The sequence below is a fragment of the Aethalodelphis obliquidens genome, unplaced genomic scaffold (assembly GCF_003676395.1).
Source record: "Aethalodelphis obliquidens isolate GAN/ISIS:26980383/991018 unplaced genomic scaffold, ASM367639v1 scaffold12, whole genome shotgun sequence".
Lineage (NCBI taxonomy): Eukaryota > Metazoa > Chordata > Mammalia > Artiodactyla > Delphinidae > Aethalodelphis > Aethalodelphis obliquidens.
Window position 1 is genome coordinate 6,644,029 of NW_020837956.1, and position 16,230 is coordinate 6,660,258.

The following is a 16,230-nucleotide window of genomic DNA, read 5'->3' on the forward strand; positions in this document are numbered from 1 at the left end:
TAAATCCCACAGCTCAGAGTAAACACAGCAACATCTGACTTGGCAACTTACTGATGCTCTCATTTGATCACCGGCACAGGACAGCATGCAGTGGCAGGTACTATCATCTTTATCTTACAGATGAGGACACTGACACTGACAAAAGGCAAATAACTTGTCCAAGGGCTGGGACTAGAACCCCAGGCCACCTGACACCAAGGCCTCCTTACCAGCTACCAAAACCACGTTGATTCAGGCTTCATTGGTAACTCCCCATTTCAGGTTTACTCACCTTTGTATTTGCTTTGTGATTTTGTATTGCGAGGTGAGTCTAATTTTCAGATACCAAGGAAGGAAGGAAATGATCCAGACCCATTGATGTCTAAGAATTCAGATGTTTTCTAAAACACTGATGTAAAAGATGGGCCTTTATCAGCCTGGAATGTAAGTGGGAATGGGAAGCTGCCTGGACCAACAGGAAGAGTTCCGCCTTCACCTGGGGCCATGCCTGGGTTAACCTACAACAAGTTGGGCAAAACTTTCTTTCTTCACTGTGTTATCCCTTCTGGAATGGCCTCTTCTGTAGTTCAGGCCTTTATTGCCCTAGTAGGCTCTGTGCTCTCCCCTCTCTAGATCAAAATTGTCCCCAGAGGATGTGGGGCATCAATCATTTATCCGCTAGTGCCTCTGCAAGTCACTGTGACCTACCTCCCAGGGCACCTGCATTTTAAAGCTCTGTCCTCTGATAAAGGGCCAGAGATCTTACCATAGGTGGACTGACCAGGGCATTTTTTTGAGCATAAGGAAGTAAAAATTCTCTACCGTAGCTATCAATAGTCTATCTATATAAGGCAGCCCGATTTAACTTTTGAGTTTTTCCAGTTTTTACAAAAAGAAACACAAAGTATGTGTGCATGCATACACACACACACACACACACACACACACACACACACACACAAACCTGAAAAACAAAATGGAATCTACCCAATAAGATAACAATAGTTACTGGACTATATTATTTTTCAGGTCTTGTTCTAGGTGTAAATATCTTATGTTTAATCTTCAACACAAGCCCTCATTTTCCTTTCTTCCTCACTGTATTAGTTTCCTAGGGCTGCCACAACAAAGAACCACAAACTGGGTGACTTAAAACAACAGAAATGCATTCTCTTGCAGTTCTAGAGACTGGAAGTCTGAAATTAAGGTGTTGGCAGGGCTGTGCTCTCTCCAAAGCCTCTAAAAGAGAACGCTTCCTTGCCTCTTCTAGCTTCTGGTAGCCCCAGGTGTTCCTTGGCTGTGGTAGCATCATACCAACCCCTGCGTCCATCCTCACATAGCCATCTTCTCCCTGCATCTGTCTTTGTGTCCAAATTCCCCTTTTATATAAGTATACCAATCATATTGGATTGGAGGCCACCCTAATGACCTCACCGTAAGTTGATTACATCTGCAAAGACCCTACTTCCAAAGAAGGTCATATTCTGAGATACTAGGTCAATACTAAGGTATCCTGGGTTAGGAATTTAACATACCTTAAATTGGGGGAGGGGGACACAATTCAACTCATAACACCCACCTATGAGAGAGTGATGACCTCAAGGTCCTACAAGGTCCTGGTCATAGCAACGTTCAGTTTCATTTCCTAGATTATCCTCAGCCAGGTGGAAGCACAGACTCAAATACCGTGAAGGAGTCTATGACATCAAAGATCAACAGTGCTGTGCTTCTCTTGCGGCTCCCTCTGCTTCAGACCTCCTCTCCCCAACTCTTTGCTCAACTCCTCCAAGGAGCTCAAGCACCTGACCCGAGGGAGCCTTCCCTGACCTCCCAGACCAGGTCAAAACCCCCTACTTCAGGATCTCTGCACACCATCTCTCTCTCCCTCATCGCCCTCATCACTGTTGCAATTTTCCATTTGTTTGGGGATTATCTGATAGGTGTCTCTCTCCGCTATCCGACTGCAAGCACCTCCCTGCTTTGCTCACGGCTGTCTTCCTGACTCTTAGCACAGCTCCCGGCTCTCAGGGGGGGCTCAGACCTTAGTCCTCTGTCCTTGGAAAGAAAACTCAGCTAACCAGTTTATCCTCAGCCCCAAGCAGCCTGGTTAGTAGAGGGCAGTCATTAGCCTTGTGCCCTAAGCCTTCCACCTTCACAGGCTGGGCCCAGACTGCCTCCCCTCTCCAGCCCAGCCCATGGCTGGCAATCGCTGAGAACGAAAGGGCTCTCACCCAGCGCTACCCCCTCAACTCCACAGCTCCCCGCACCCTGCATCCAGCCCTCATCAGTGTGGGAAACAAATGTCTTCACTCCCCAGTAGACACAAGAGGCGACATTGGCACTAGAGTTTCCCAGGGCCCTAAGGGGTGTTTCCACTTCACACCTTCCTCGGCGGCTGCCAGCCACACACAGTCTCCTCAAAGCCACTACTTTCTGAGGATTTAATTTCGTGCTTTTAACACCCTGCTCAACCCTGAACACCACACACACCTATATGCTTCTGAAATTCTCCAGGACCATCGAAAACACGGCAGGTTTCCTTGAGATCCGTTTTAAACAGTCACCATGGCTAGAGCAAGCTTGGCCCGTGTATCGATGAGGACAGCAGAGCTACGCCTATAGTGACCCAGCACCGGGACTGGTCCTTCAGCCCCCATCAGCAGCCCCTCAACCTGAGGAGCTCTGTGTGGTACCACGCAGGAAGGCCACGTGGCCATTCCTTCACTCTCACTTTGTAACTCGTATCGCATTCACTCCCTCAGACAACCTTTACTGAGTTCTTACAGTGTCAACGGAACAATTTAAGACAACGGGACTGATAGAGGGAAAGAAAAAAAACAGAGGTCCATTTTGTCCCTACCTTAGAGACGCTGGAGAGAGAGACAGGGAATCAGATAATGAGAAGACAGTGAGGTGAATGCCCCAACAGAGTTAAGTGCAAAAGGGCTACAGGGGGTGAGTTCTGGGGCTTTGGGGAAGCCCCTCCTCTGCCTGCAAAGGCCAGTAAGACAGGGAGGAGGGTGGGAGGGGGTGGGGGGCGTAGGGCAAAGCTTCCAAGCAGAGGCAAAGAATAAGATGTTATGGCAACAGCAAACCACACCACTTGCCTGTGGTGTAGGGTATCCAGTAAAAATAGAAATAGATGAAGCTAAAAAGATAAAACTGGGGGCAGTTCATAAAGGGTCTTATGATTAGCTGACAAGGCATAATTTGTTACCACTCCCTGGACAATACGTAAATCTTAACCTAAGACTGATGGTGAATTTTGAAGGTCACAGATGTTCATTCTCTCAAAAGGGGTGTCAGCACCTATTGCCTCTCTATATGATGCCTGTTCGGTTCACCTCTACATGCACAACCAGATCCGAAGAAACCCAGAGGACTCCAGGCCGCACGGCTGCCCTTGGTCACCCTCGGGGGCTTCCTCAGATTGGTGGGTTTTCCAGATGGATTCCTAAGCTCCGTGCATTTGCAATCATGCCCAGATACAAGAATTTGGATTTGAAAGATGGAATCTCATCCTTGTTGTTTCCTGCTCACATTGCCGACCTCTCTCCCCTCCTCTTCCGCTCTTTCCTCTTCCCTTCTCTCTTCCTCTATAATATTTTTTTTTTCCTGTGCTCACTGCTGTTTGCAACAGCTGCTGAATTTCACATATCTGGGAAGTCCATTAACGTGTTGTTTACCGGAGCACCGCATCGTTAGCAGAGATGTCGGGCAAAAGCAAGGCTGTCACCTCCCCCACCCTCCCCCCAGGGAGCCATAGCCCCACGCTGACTGCGGGGGAGGGGGGGACACTCCCCCCAAACAGCCCCTTCCCTTCACTCCCAGCCCCCAACTGGAGATTTCTGTTTTATATCAAGCCAGATTACATTAACTTTACTAAAATAAGATTCGAAATACAATTTGGGACTCTGGTAGAAAACAGATTCCATCAAATTCACCTACCCGTAATCTGGGCACTTTAATGTACATCTACGAAGTAGATAATCACACACAAAATCCTATTTTAACCTCTTGTCCAGAAGCTCGTCCACAAAATGAGCGGGGACTGTTCACATTTGTATGTGGCACCCAATGGAGCGCGTGTGGAAGATAAAGCTAGCACAGGCTTGGCGTCCACACCAATCGCAGATGCCTGGAAACTGAAAATAAGTCTACAGGGAGATGACACACGCTCACAGCTCTTTGGAAACTGGTCTCTTTCTTCTGTCAAAAGGCTGCACTCCATTCACACTGGCTGAGAATGAAGTCCTCAAGAGTTTTAATGTTCTGAGTTTCTTTCAAGGTAGAAAGCGAATCCACACACAATTGAAGAAACTGGGGACAAAGTTTACCTGCCTGCAGGAATATCTGGGTGCTGGTTCCTCAACACAAACCTCGCTGGGAATTGGGGTGGTGAGCTGGGCTGGTCTGGAAATTCATTCAGTTTTAAAATGGGAGCCTCAAGGAAAGGGCAGGGCTTAGAAACAGGAAGCTCCTTCCGGCCAGCTCCTGGGAATGGAGGTAGGTGAGGTCCTTGGGCCTCCAGGTGAAGCTGGCACCTGCAGGAAGCCACCTAAGGCATGAGGTAACCAGGGCCAGAGTGAAAACAGGGGGCTGGAGATGTCCCGTACATGTGCCAACCAGTCCACACGGAGTAAAGAGCAGAAGCCTGTTCTATGCTGGACCCCAATTTCTTCACTTTTGGGGGGAGGTTCTGGTTGCCATTCCCACTCTGGTTTGGTTTGGTTTTGTCTGTTTGCTTTGGTTATTTCACTTTGTTTTTGACAGTAGAAGTCCTTATCTGTCCTAGTTTAACGAAGAAGAAAACGGATTTACAGCCATATTTTGGCCCAAACCAGTAGAGAAGCAGAACACCATTAGGAGGCAGAGAGGGCAACAGTGTGAGCCAGACCAGAGTTTCCCGAAGCTCAAAAAAAAAAGAAAAAAGTCCTCAGGACCAGAGCCAAGCAGAATGTGGGCAGCCAGGAGGACGGGGCAAGGCCAGGGGTGACGTTCCCCTCCCCACCTCCCAGGCCTTCCCAGGCAGAGCACTGGCTTTGCAAGGAGGAAGTGATCACTTGTCATCTTCACCAGAGCATTTCATTTTATATGGAGGTATCTTCCTGAGTATTAGAGTGAAGTCCACCTTTGATCTCAGGGGATAATCCCCAGTATCACCATGGGCATGAATGGAAGAGCGGTCATAAAAGGACTTCCCTTCAGCTCTGTACCAAACATGGCCTTTTTTGGCTGGTACAGAAGCCAAGGGGGAAAGGACGTTCAGAATAAAAAAGGAAGTGGGGTTCAGAGTTCCAGGGGGAGAACAGGAGATCTGTGTCTAGGGAGCTGTGGTCACATGACCAAGCCGTGTCCTGAGCAATCGCTGCCTGGTCGTCCTTCCTGCACAGGTAAGGGCATTAGAGCTCTTCAAGTTCTGTGATGAGTCTAGAAATGTAATGAGAGGTCTGATGCTGGAACATCACACACAGACCATGTGGAACAATCTGACAGTCAGCATTCTCTGCTTCCTGCGAGAAGATTCTAGCTGGGTGGGAAAACTGAGATCCAAGTTCTCAGGTCTGCGCTCATCCCACCATCTTGCCAGCTCCCTGTCACACCTTTTGCTTATTCCAGACAAGGCTTAAATTTTTCAGAGAAAACGAAAAGAGGATGCCAAGTGGCACCTTCCTCTGCCCTGTGGCCCTGTGACTTCTCTCCTGAGAGCAGTGGGAAGATGGAGAAGCAGAAGCAAACCCAAGACGGGAGATGGAGAAATCGAAGAAGGCCTCAGGAGAGCAAAGACACACAGAGCACTGCAACCAAAAGCCGAAACGTGAGGGCAGGAGGAGAGTGGGTGTGCTTCGCTGCCTCCTGCCAAAATTCCCACAGGGATCTGGAAAAGCAAGGTGTCTCTTTTGTGGCCCCAGCAAATCTATTGCAAGGAACTGCAGCTGATATGTAACAGGGCCCCCCCAAAAGCCTTTTTCATAATTTAAAAAGTAATTATTTTAACCACTGATGTGTATAATAAACTCTTGTCAGCCCGACATTAAAATCTGTTTCTTTTCTCTGCTGCCTACCCCCTTCCCCACAAAGCCCTTGCTGCCCACGAGCGTGGCACATGTTCTATTATTGTTATTTTAGGATTTCTTCACGGAGCTCTGTGATGGGTAGTTATTTCATTAAGTGGTGGTGCATTTATCTAATACACACGCCATCTCCCCGCAGGAAAGGTGAGAAAGACTGCTACGCAATCGGCCTCTCCACCTCCGGTCTGGGATTGGGTTCTCTTCTGGGAGCGGTGATGGTTTCAGAAAACTCATTGTGGGAATAGGAAACATCCGAAGAAGAATGTTGTCGAGATCCTCAAAGGCTAAGGGCAAAAGACCAATGTTGGGGGGGGGGCGGGGAAAGAAGAGAAAAATTGAAAAACAGGTTTTTCCCCTCAAGCTTTACAGTAACCTACATTCTGCAGTTTGGAGGAATGAACCCAAGCTCCTGGGGGATGTTTCCTAACAGAGAGAGGAGAAACAGGAAGGAGGAAGTGCCCTTCCTGTAGGTGAGTTCCACAAGGGCAGGGAACACAGCCAACACATCTTTCATGAGCCGGTTAGCTCTACACAGCCAAAGTGAAGTAGACAGGAGAGGCAATTCTTTCTCCAAAACACTGACTTGCCCATGTGACCCCTACTCTATAATGTTCAGCAGCTCCCACTCACTCTCAGGAAAAAGTCCACTCTTCAGCCTTATACTCAAAGCCCTCCAAACTCCAGCCTCCTTCCTATCCGATCACATTCACTCCCAGATACAGTCCCCTCTAGTCTGGCCAGTCTTTTCCTTGTCTCATGGACACGCCACGTTGTTTCCAGCACGTTGACCATCAACCTGGGATGCTACTGCGTTTCTTACCCATCTATGCAATCGACCCATCATTCATAGTCCCACTCTTGTCTTCCACGAAGCCCTTCTCAACCACTCCAGCCAACACCGACCTTGCTTCTCCTTTCTGAACCACAACACTAGCACACATGCAATTCTCAGGGAACTCTTGTCTCCTCTACCAGCGTAGCACAGGCTCTAAGTCCCACGGAAGTCCATGAAGGCAGGGAACCCATCCCTCTTTTAGCTGGAAGCACTTAGCACAGGGCTGGACTGACTGATGCCTTTGGTAAGTATAAGCACGGCAAGGGTTGAGGTCACTCACTTCAGGCTTCCTAACCCCACCCCCACTCTCCTGCCCATTTCCTGGATCCAGATCCAGAAATTCAGATCTAGAGAGAGGTAGGGTGAGGAGAAAAGCATAGTAGTTCCTCTGGATGGTGACAGAGGGAAAATGGCTATTTCTAGGTCAGGTTCCTATAGCGATTTTGTTTACCCAGAGGACACATTAGTTCCTGGGTCAGAGAAAGACTGTCTAGGATGGCGGAGCTGTCCCTTAGTTTGGGAAACAGCCATAAAATGACAAAGTTAGACACTCTCTGAGGAAGTTACTGGAGCTGGGTGTGACCCTTCAGTCCCCGTGGCGGTGGGGTGCAGCAGAGGCCAATAATCACAAAATTCTGTGTCCACAGGTCAACTAGTCCATTTTCTAGTCTTCAGGGAGCCCCCCCACAAGAATGATCCTCATGGATTAAAAATCCCCACAAGGTTCACACTGCAGTCACACCATGACTCCTTACACTGTTCGCAAAATTCCCTTGAGAGTCTCAATTAAACTTCTCCTTCTCTCCCGGCTACACACCCCACAGCCTGCCGGCTCTTCCAAAACTCAGTTCACCAACTAATGATCCGCTTTTCTATCTTCCTGACTGACTATTCCTTCTTTTTACTCTGCTTCTTCAGGTGACCTGCCTTCTCTCTTCATCCTGGCAAGAAGTGACAGTGTACCCTTCTCTCCTTTTCAGGAGTGACAGTCCACCCTCGCTGCCACATCTCCCGCTCATCTCCTCAACCTCTTGCAATTTGGATTCTGCCCCCATCACTTCACTGAGAGGGTTTTCTCCCCATCAGCCTTCAGACAGAACACCAGCTGTCAGCTCTGACAGTCTCCTTAGTTTCCAGTCTTCTCGGCTAACGCAAGGCTGCTGCAGCCCTGCTGGGTGTACTCTCTCCTCTAAACTCTCCACTCCCTCCCTGCCTTTCGACCTGCACTGTCTCTTACCCCTGTCCATCCCCCGGGCATTCCCCAAGGCTTGGGCTTTGCCCCTCTGCTCTTCTGCCTCTGTCCCCTCTCTCTCCAGGTCACTTCATCCACTCCCATGATTCCAGCTAGCATGCTGGCATTCTCGCCTCCAACCTGGACCACTTCCTCCGGAGTGCTAATCTCAAGTTTCAGAATGTGTGCTGAGCCTCTACACCTAGAGCTACAATGACCTCAAACTCAGCGTATTTACAAACAAACTTATTATCTTCCCTTTCAAATGTGCTTTCTTCCTGAGCTCTCCCTCCTGTCGAAAGGCATCACCCTCCTCCCAGTCAATCCCACCATTAGTCTGAGGGTCAGCTCTCCCCTGACCATCTCCCCCTACCCGTCCATTGCCACCTTCCACCAACTCCCCAGCCCCCAGCCCACTCCTCATAATCTGTCCCTGACCTCTCACCCCACCACCATTTCCAAGTTCAGGTCCTCCAGAGCTGCCTGGGGCTCCTATAGAATCTCCCAACTGGCCTCCAGTCTCCAGATCTCCAATCCCGCCCTCACATTTCTGCCGGAAGCATCTTTCTTCCCAGGTCTAACCAAGTGTGCTTTCATAACTTTGCTCACACTTGGTTTATTTATTTATTTATTTGGTTGCGTCAGGTCTTAGTTGCGGCTCACCAGCTCCTTAGTTGTGGCATGCGAAATCTTAGTTGCAGCATGCAAACTCTTAGTTGCAGCATGCATGTGGGATCTAGTTCCCAGACCAGGGATCGAACCCAGGCCCCCTTCATTGGGAGCACAGAGTCTTAACCACTGTGCCACCAGGGAAGTCCCTGCTTACTGTCAGTTTGAAATGCCCTTCACTGCCTACTTCTCTAGAACTAAATCCCATCCTTCAAGGCCACATGCCCGGGAAAACTCCTCCACAGAGCCTTTATAACTTAACCATTCCACATCATGCCATAGGTGCATGTTTGGTATTGGGAGTGTGTGTATCCTTCCTTGGACTCTTACAACACAGTGCTTGGGGCTCTTATAGCACTGATTTCACCATCCTTTTCCATCAGTTTCCCTCATGAATTGGAAGGTACCTAAGGACAGGTGGGGCTGTGGGTTGAATTGTGTCCCCCAAAAAGGTATGTTGAAGTTCTAAGTCCTCACACCTGTGAATGTGACCTTATTTGGAAATAGAGCCTTTGCAGATGTAATCAGGTGAAGATGAGGTCATTAGGGTGGGCCCTTTATCCAATGACTGTTGTCCTTATAAGAAGAGAAGACAGAGGGAGGGAGACAGCCATGTTAAAGACAGAGCCAGAGCCTGGAGTTCTGCTGACACAAGCCGAGTAAAGCCTGGGGCTACCAGAAGCTGGACGAGGAAGGATTCCCCTCCAGGCTTCAGAGGAAGCACGGGCCAGCCAACACCTTGACTTCAGACTTGTAGCTGGCAGAACCTCGAGAGAATACATTTCTGTTGTTGTAAGCCACCCAGTTTGTGGTACTTTGTTGCCGGCAGCCCTGGGAAACTCACACAGGTTGGAACTGCATCTTAATTTCTCTTTGTGAACTCTCAGTATCCACAGAGTCCTTGAAACTCATTAACATCCCGGTGAATTCATGAACAAAAATGAACCACGCACACCAAGGAACTCTGGCCACGAATGCAGAGTTTTCTAAAAATTAATCCCTTAAACTTGAATGTATATTCATACTTAAACTATAATTTCCTAAGACAGAATTACTGACCCATAATCACTAGAACCTCAGCTCTGTGTTTTGTGTCCAGAAAGAAAAAGAGATGGGCTGAGTTTAAGCTACCTGTACCCTCTTCACCTGGCCTCCCCATACCTCATGGAAACGTGGGCAAAGCAGCTGGTGGGGCCTGCAGGTGTCCTCCAAGGGAGAGCAAGGCCACCCTCTGTGCAAAGCTGTGACCTTGGACTCATTAGCACAGGGCCCTGTTCCACTAAGCTGATGACCTCAAATACCAGCCAGCAGAAATGAGACTCACTAAAAGGGGCATGGGGAGTGGAGGCTGATAAGGACAGCGTCTCTCTTCACACGCAAAGTGAAGCAGAGTGTAATTATCAAGATGTCCATGCTGACACCAAAATGCTTGCAATTCAGCCAAGTGGACCCTTGAACCAAAGGCCTTTGGGAATGAACAGGGTGGGGAGAAGGTGGCTGAATTCGCCCGAGAATGAGTTTTTTCTCTTTTCTCTTTTTGAACACTGAAAGCCAACATGCTGGGGGCGTTCCAGAAAAACCTCTGAATGGAAAGAGGGGAAACACTCTCTTAGCTTGTGTCACTCCGTCTGTGTGTCTCCACTGGTGTGGTGGCCATAAATAAGGCTCATGAGTCACAGTGAAAACCCACAACCTCTCTGGAGACACAGCAGAGCAGCGGCAGGTGTGCCCAGCCCTGTTCCTGTGAGGAAACCAAGCCTGGGGTGGGTGGCAAGACGACCACCCCCTGCCCCACAAATGCAAATGGTCCATTCTTCCCTGCCCGGCTTAGAAAGGGGAACTGCCCAGCCTGGCCACGGACGGACACAGCTCGCTGATTTCCAGAAGCCCCCTCTCGGGCCTGGTTACAGCCTGTAGATCCTCAGTCCTAAAAACTCAGTGTTCCCCATGTGTGTGATTTTAAATAAAACAACTACTAAGCCATAAGAGGAGGATGTCCAACAAAGTTCAGGCTTTTCCCATGATGACTACTTTGAAGCTTTTTGGTAAACACTAAACATAAAATTCTTTCCAAGATAAATGTGCTGTGTCCCCACTCTGCCAGCACTTCATCTGCCTGGGGCTAGCTGAGCAGGGCCCACACTGCCACTGTCACTTGTTCTGCAGCTCGGGAGCACCTGGGCAGTCCACGATCGCCTTTCCACTGTCCCCTCTGCAACCCTGAGAGTGCAGGAGTCTCTTCACTCAGCCATTAGATACAGAGGGAAAATCACGCCACCCTCTACCTCCCTAACTGTGAACTCCCTTACTTCGGTCTCCCACACCACGTGCTCAGCCCTCTCTTTGAGAGGTTCTTCGGCAACCCCAAATGCTTCTTTTAATTTTCTGAAATGCAAAATCTCTAACATGTATTTATCATTTTAAAAGGCAGTGAAGTTTTGGTCTCAAATCTGATTTACCCATTTACTAATGAATGACCCAGGCGTCAACAGGGGTTCTCACTTGGGTAAAAATGACAGTGCAGGAGGCCCACCCTGTGGGAATCAACATGCTTCCTCTATCTCCCGCCTCCGCTGATGTAAGGACTAGAGTTTCATCTGTCGCCTCACTATATACGCACCTGTGGTCAAGAGCTGATAACAGGTGGGCTTCTATCTCCCAAGAGGAGCAGTACATGTGATTTGTAACAGCTATCTTTTTTTTTTCTTACTCAGATATCTTTTCACCAAGATGTTAAAGCCATAGGAATTTAGAGCTATAGGGAGTCGAAGGAAAGATCTATGGATATAAACTGACTCTTCATCAACAAGACATTAGTTAAACTAATGACTGAACTACGGATTATCATACTGTAGAGTCTTTAAAAGGAAGAAAGCAGATGGAGCCTATAGTTACAATTCCCAAAATTGTAAAAAGTTTGCAAAATGGTTAAGTAAAAAAGACAAGAAGCAGGACAGTGTGTATGACAATTATCCCATTCATTTTCAAGAGATATATACATAATACGCCTATAGAATATTTTCGGAAGGATATACAAGGAGCTAGTATAATGGTTGCCTCTGCAGAGGGAGCTGGTAGTCTGGGATAAGGGGAAAGGTCATTTTTCGCCATCTGCCTTTTTACTGTTTGAACTCTTTACAAAGTATATTTATTAAATCTTTTTAAATATTATAAATATATAAATGTATAAACACAAATAAAGCATAGATTACACACTTTTTATTTTTAACAGGGAGAGAGACCTTGAAACTGTCTAATACCTTCATTTCAACAATGAGGAAACCGAGGTCCAGAAAATGGCCTGAGGGTGGCTGGAGGCTGGACCTCTGGCCCTTCAGTTCTCGCTGCTCTTCCACAGCACTTCCGTATTCATGGCCCTGTTCCGGTTGCCCAGGGTTACCTGAAATCTACTCCCCAGGTAAATGAGGCGTCACTGCTGTTTGTTTTATTTATATGACATGCTTAAAACAGGGAATCTGTGATCCAGATTTTCTTTTAAATCAAATTCTATTCCCAAGATGCTACAAGTTGTGCTTAAATCTCTCCCTTCATGAAAAGCAAAGAAATGCTCCCTAACTCATTCACGTTTCTTTCACCCTGTTTTTCCTGTATGAGGTTTGCTCTCAACAGAGCAGGCAGATGGCTCATCTGTGCCTGCAACATTTGGTTCATTTTCCTTGTGTTCTTAAGGTTCTGGCCACATCAGTGAGATCTGCTTTGAAACATGAGCTCCCAAAAGGTCATCACCAATTCGCTTATGTTGTTGATGCTCAACTGTTGAATTTTGCTTCATGCAGGCATTTCAGAAGCCTTCTGATACAACAGTCTCTTCAGCTAATGCCCTTGACCCCAGGCCCAAGGTGCATTTGCTATCAGTGCAATTTATAAAACGATCGTAACACATCACTACAGTGTATTCTTCCAATCAGATAGGAAGCTCTATTTGAAATCCTGTTCCCCGTGCCTTATTTTTCTTGACTTAACCAATGCTCTAGCTGAAGTGTTACATAAGTCAGAGAGTTTCTAAATACTTGGTCTCTTTCAAGAAACCCACAAAATCAACACAATCATTTGGTGGTTTAGGTGTTTGCCATTAACAAAGCCCAGACCGATGCTCTATTTTTTATGCATAATGTATTCATCCAAGTTAAATTCTCTTTGTTTTGGTAAATTCTAGCCTCTGCTGTTTATGAACTCCCAGAATGGTTATTTTTTTAGGCCTTATTTGGGGGTTAAGAGAAAAAAAAACAAGGAAATATAACAAAGTATTTTAAAATGATATTTTAAAGAAGAAAAGAGATTAAAATCAAAGTTTGAGCCTCCGTGAATTTCAGCTTAACTTCTTCTAGTATATATCCTTTTCTGGACAGATATGAGCTATAACATCTTATTCTAGGACTTTCTTTTTTTTTGCAATACGTGGGCCTCTCACTGCTGTGGCCTCTCCCGTTGCGGAGCACAGGCTCCGGACGCGCAGGCTCAGCGGCCATGGCTCACGGGCCCAGCCGCTCCGCAGCATGTGGGATCCTCCCGGACCGGGGCACGAACCCGTGTCCCTTGCATCGGCAGGCGGACTCTCAACCACTGCGCCACCAGGGAAGCCCTCTTATTTTTTTTTAATAATAAAATCTTTCACCTGTCACCCATTAATTACTTGAAAATATTTCCTTCTGGCCTCCAACTGCTCAGGGACCTCCCTTAGCAATTTCCTTACCTATAATTATGCTGATGGGCTGTGTAACAGGTTGCATCATTATCTGTGTCAAATTAATGTTGGTGTGAAAGTAATGTCAAATCTGAGGGCTCTCCACATGCTGGACCCAGGAAGACAGCCCTAGGAGAGCTTCCATCTTGAGGCATTCGGGAAGGTCGGGCCACATGTCCCCAAGTGGTGAGGTGTGCTTTGACCCATTGCTCCATCTCTTGAGGCCCTGTGCCAAAAAGGCTACCAGCCATTCCATCACGCTGGCCTCCAAAGGCCTTCCAAGTGTTTCCAAACACAACTCTTGATACCAGAGTAGCGAAGCAGGTGTAAACCTAGCATGGCTGTGCTGGCTTTGCCCTGGTATTTCAAAGCACAGCCAATCGCTTTATAATTGAGACCGTTTTTCTGAAACAGCAGAATAATGTCCTGAATTTAAAGACTACCTTTCTTCTTCTTTCAGGCAGCCTAGCTTGTTTCTGAGATGTTCTTATACCAGCCATTTCAAGTCTCAGGAAACTAGAATCATTATTCCCACCTCACAGATGAGCAGAATGAAACACAGAGTAATGAAGACATTGAGATGAGGCAATGAATCTTCTCATACATATCTTTACACATAAATATTTCTGAAGGATAGCATTTCTGGAAGTGGAATTATTGAGTTAATGTGCACTTTTTATTTTCATAAAAGAGCATCAAAACACCCACCATGGAAGTTGTTCCAATTTATGCTCCCATTATGCTTGAATGTCTGGTTCCCTTCACTCTCAATGATAAATTTTTTTATCATTCTGATAGTTAAAAAAATTTTAACTACCATTCTGATAATCAAAAAACAAACAAACAAACCCTGTTGTAGGTTGAATATCTTCTTATATATGTGAGTAACTTTTATTTCTTTTTTCTGTCAATAATCTGTTCTTGTCTTTCCCCATTTTTCCATTATGTTGTTGATCTTTTATTAATTGATTAGAGCTCTTTATAGAGGATATTAGTCCTTTGGTTTGTTTTTTTTTTTTTTTTTTTTTTTTTTTTTTTGTGTGCGGTACGCGGGCCTCTCACTGTTGTGGCCTCTCCCGTTGCGGAGCACAGGCTCCGGACGCACAGGCTCAGCAGCCATGGCTCACCGACCCAGCCGCTCTGCAGCATGTGGGATCCTCCCCAACCGGGGCACAAACCCGTGTCCCCCGCATCGGCAGGCGGACTCTCAACCACTGCGCCACCAGGGAAGCCCAGTCCTTTGGTTTTTATACATAATTCTCTGTTCATTGTTTGTTTCTTGACTTTCTGATTGTCCATGAAGCTGTCAGGGACCTAGCCTCAATGAGGCCTGGGTTTTTTCAGTTTTTTGAAATTTAATATATAAATCTTTTTATTTATGATTTCTAGGGTTTGTGTTATACCTAGGAAGACTGTATTACCACAAGACTTTTAAAACTTGTCTTCTACTACATTTAATATTTAAATTTTTATCCATCTGGCATTTATGTTGGCATAAGAAGTGAGGTATTGTTCCAATTTTTGTTCTTCCAGATGGCTATCCAGTTGTCTCAAACTATTTATTGAATAACCTATCATTTTCCTTACTGATATAAAATGCCACCCTTATCTAAAGACAAAGTTTCCATATATATATCGGTGTCTTAGTTCTGGATTCTGTTCTATACTACTGATCTTCCTGTCTATTCAAGGGTCAGTATTATACTACTTAAATATGTATAATATCACTTAAAATATATAATATCCTGTAAAACTAGCTCATCTTAATTATTCTCACTTATCCTTGCTATGAATGGAGTCTTTGCTTCCACTCTATTTCCTATTTCTACCTGGTTGTTTTTCTCTAAAGCTATTTTTGTATATTAATTTCGTGTCGAACTACCTTACTGTACTCTCTGGTTTTTTATAATAAACAGTATATCATTTAGTATATAAGCATAGCACGTGCATATAATGATAATTCCACCTCTTGCTTTCCACAGGTATACTTTCTCTTGTCCAGGTGCCTCAGCGAGTACCTACAGAACAATGTTTAATACAGGCAGTGGTATTAGACATCCTTATTTTGTTGGCAGCATGACCCTTAACAATCCATGGAATCCTGCTTGGCTCTGTATTCTGCAGAAGCTCAGAGGAGAAAAAAAAAAGGAGGGAGAATATCAAACTGCCAATATCCACTCTGGGATGTGGGGGAAACAGAAGCAAGGAAATTATGAAGAAGGAAAAGCTTTTCTCTAGGACCATCCCACTGCACTCCCCCTGCTGGGTCTCTCTGGATTTCGGCTTGCCTTCCCCTCCCCTTTATTTGCCATGCTTGATAGGGTCAGGAGTATGTTTTGTGGATGACCAAAAACAAGGAACTAAGATTCCATTCTAAGAACTTGCAGGTGTGATTTCCTCGGTTATACCTACAAAATCTCCTGTACTTAAATTTTTAAATAACAATAATAATCAAAACATGCTAAGCTACAACTTGACTCTTGGGACTACTGGGTGGTCAGGGCTCTATCAACGGACAAGTTGCAACCAAGCTGCCAGAGGAGGACCTTCGCAAGCTCTATTACAACTGCCACAGCAGAGGATGGGTCTAGTGTACAGTGAACAGGGTGTCAGCCAATCTCATCCAAATACTACCCAGTCCATGAAAGCTTGTGTCACATCCCACCTCCTTTACAAAGCTTTCCCACATCCCTTTACCCCGTGCTTGGGGAGAGGCTGCTAGTTGCTTACCTTAATA

The 16,230-nt window shown here is 46.3% G+C and overlaps 1 protein-coding gene across 1 annotated transcript in view; it reads right to left on the reverse strand.

Moving 5' to 3' along the window:
• Nucleotides 1–16,230, reverse strand: part of PRKCE (protein kinase C epsilon) — a 510,344-nt gene that overhangs the window by 461,708 nt on the left and 32,406 nt on the right. The window lies entirely within an intron of this gene.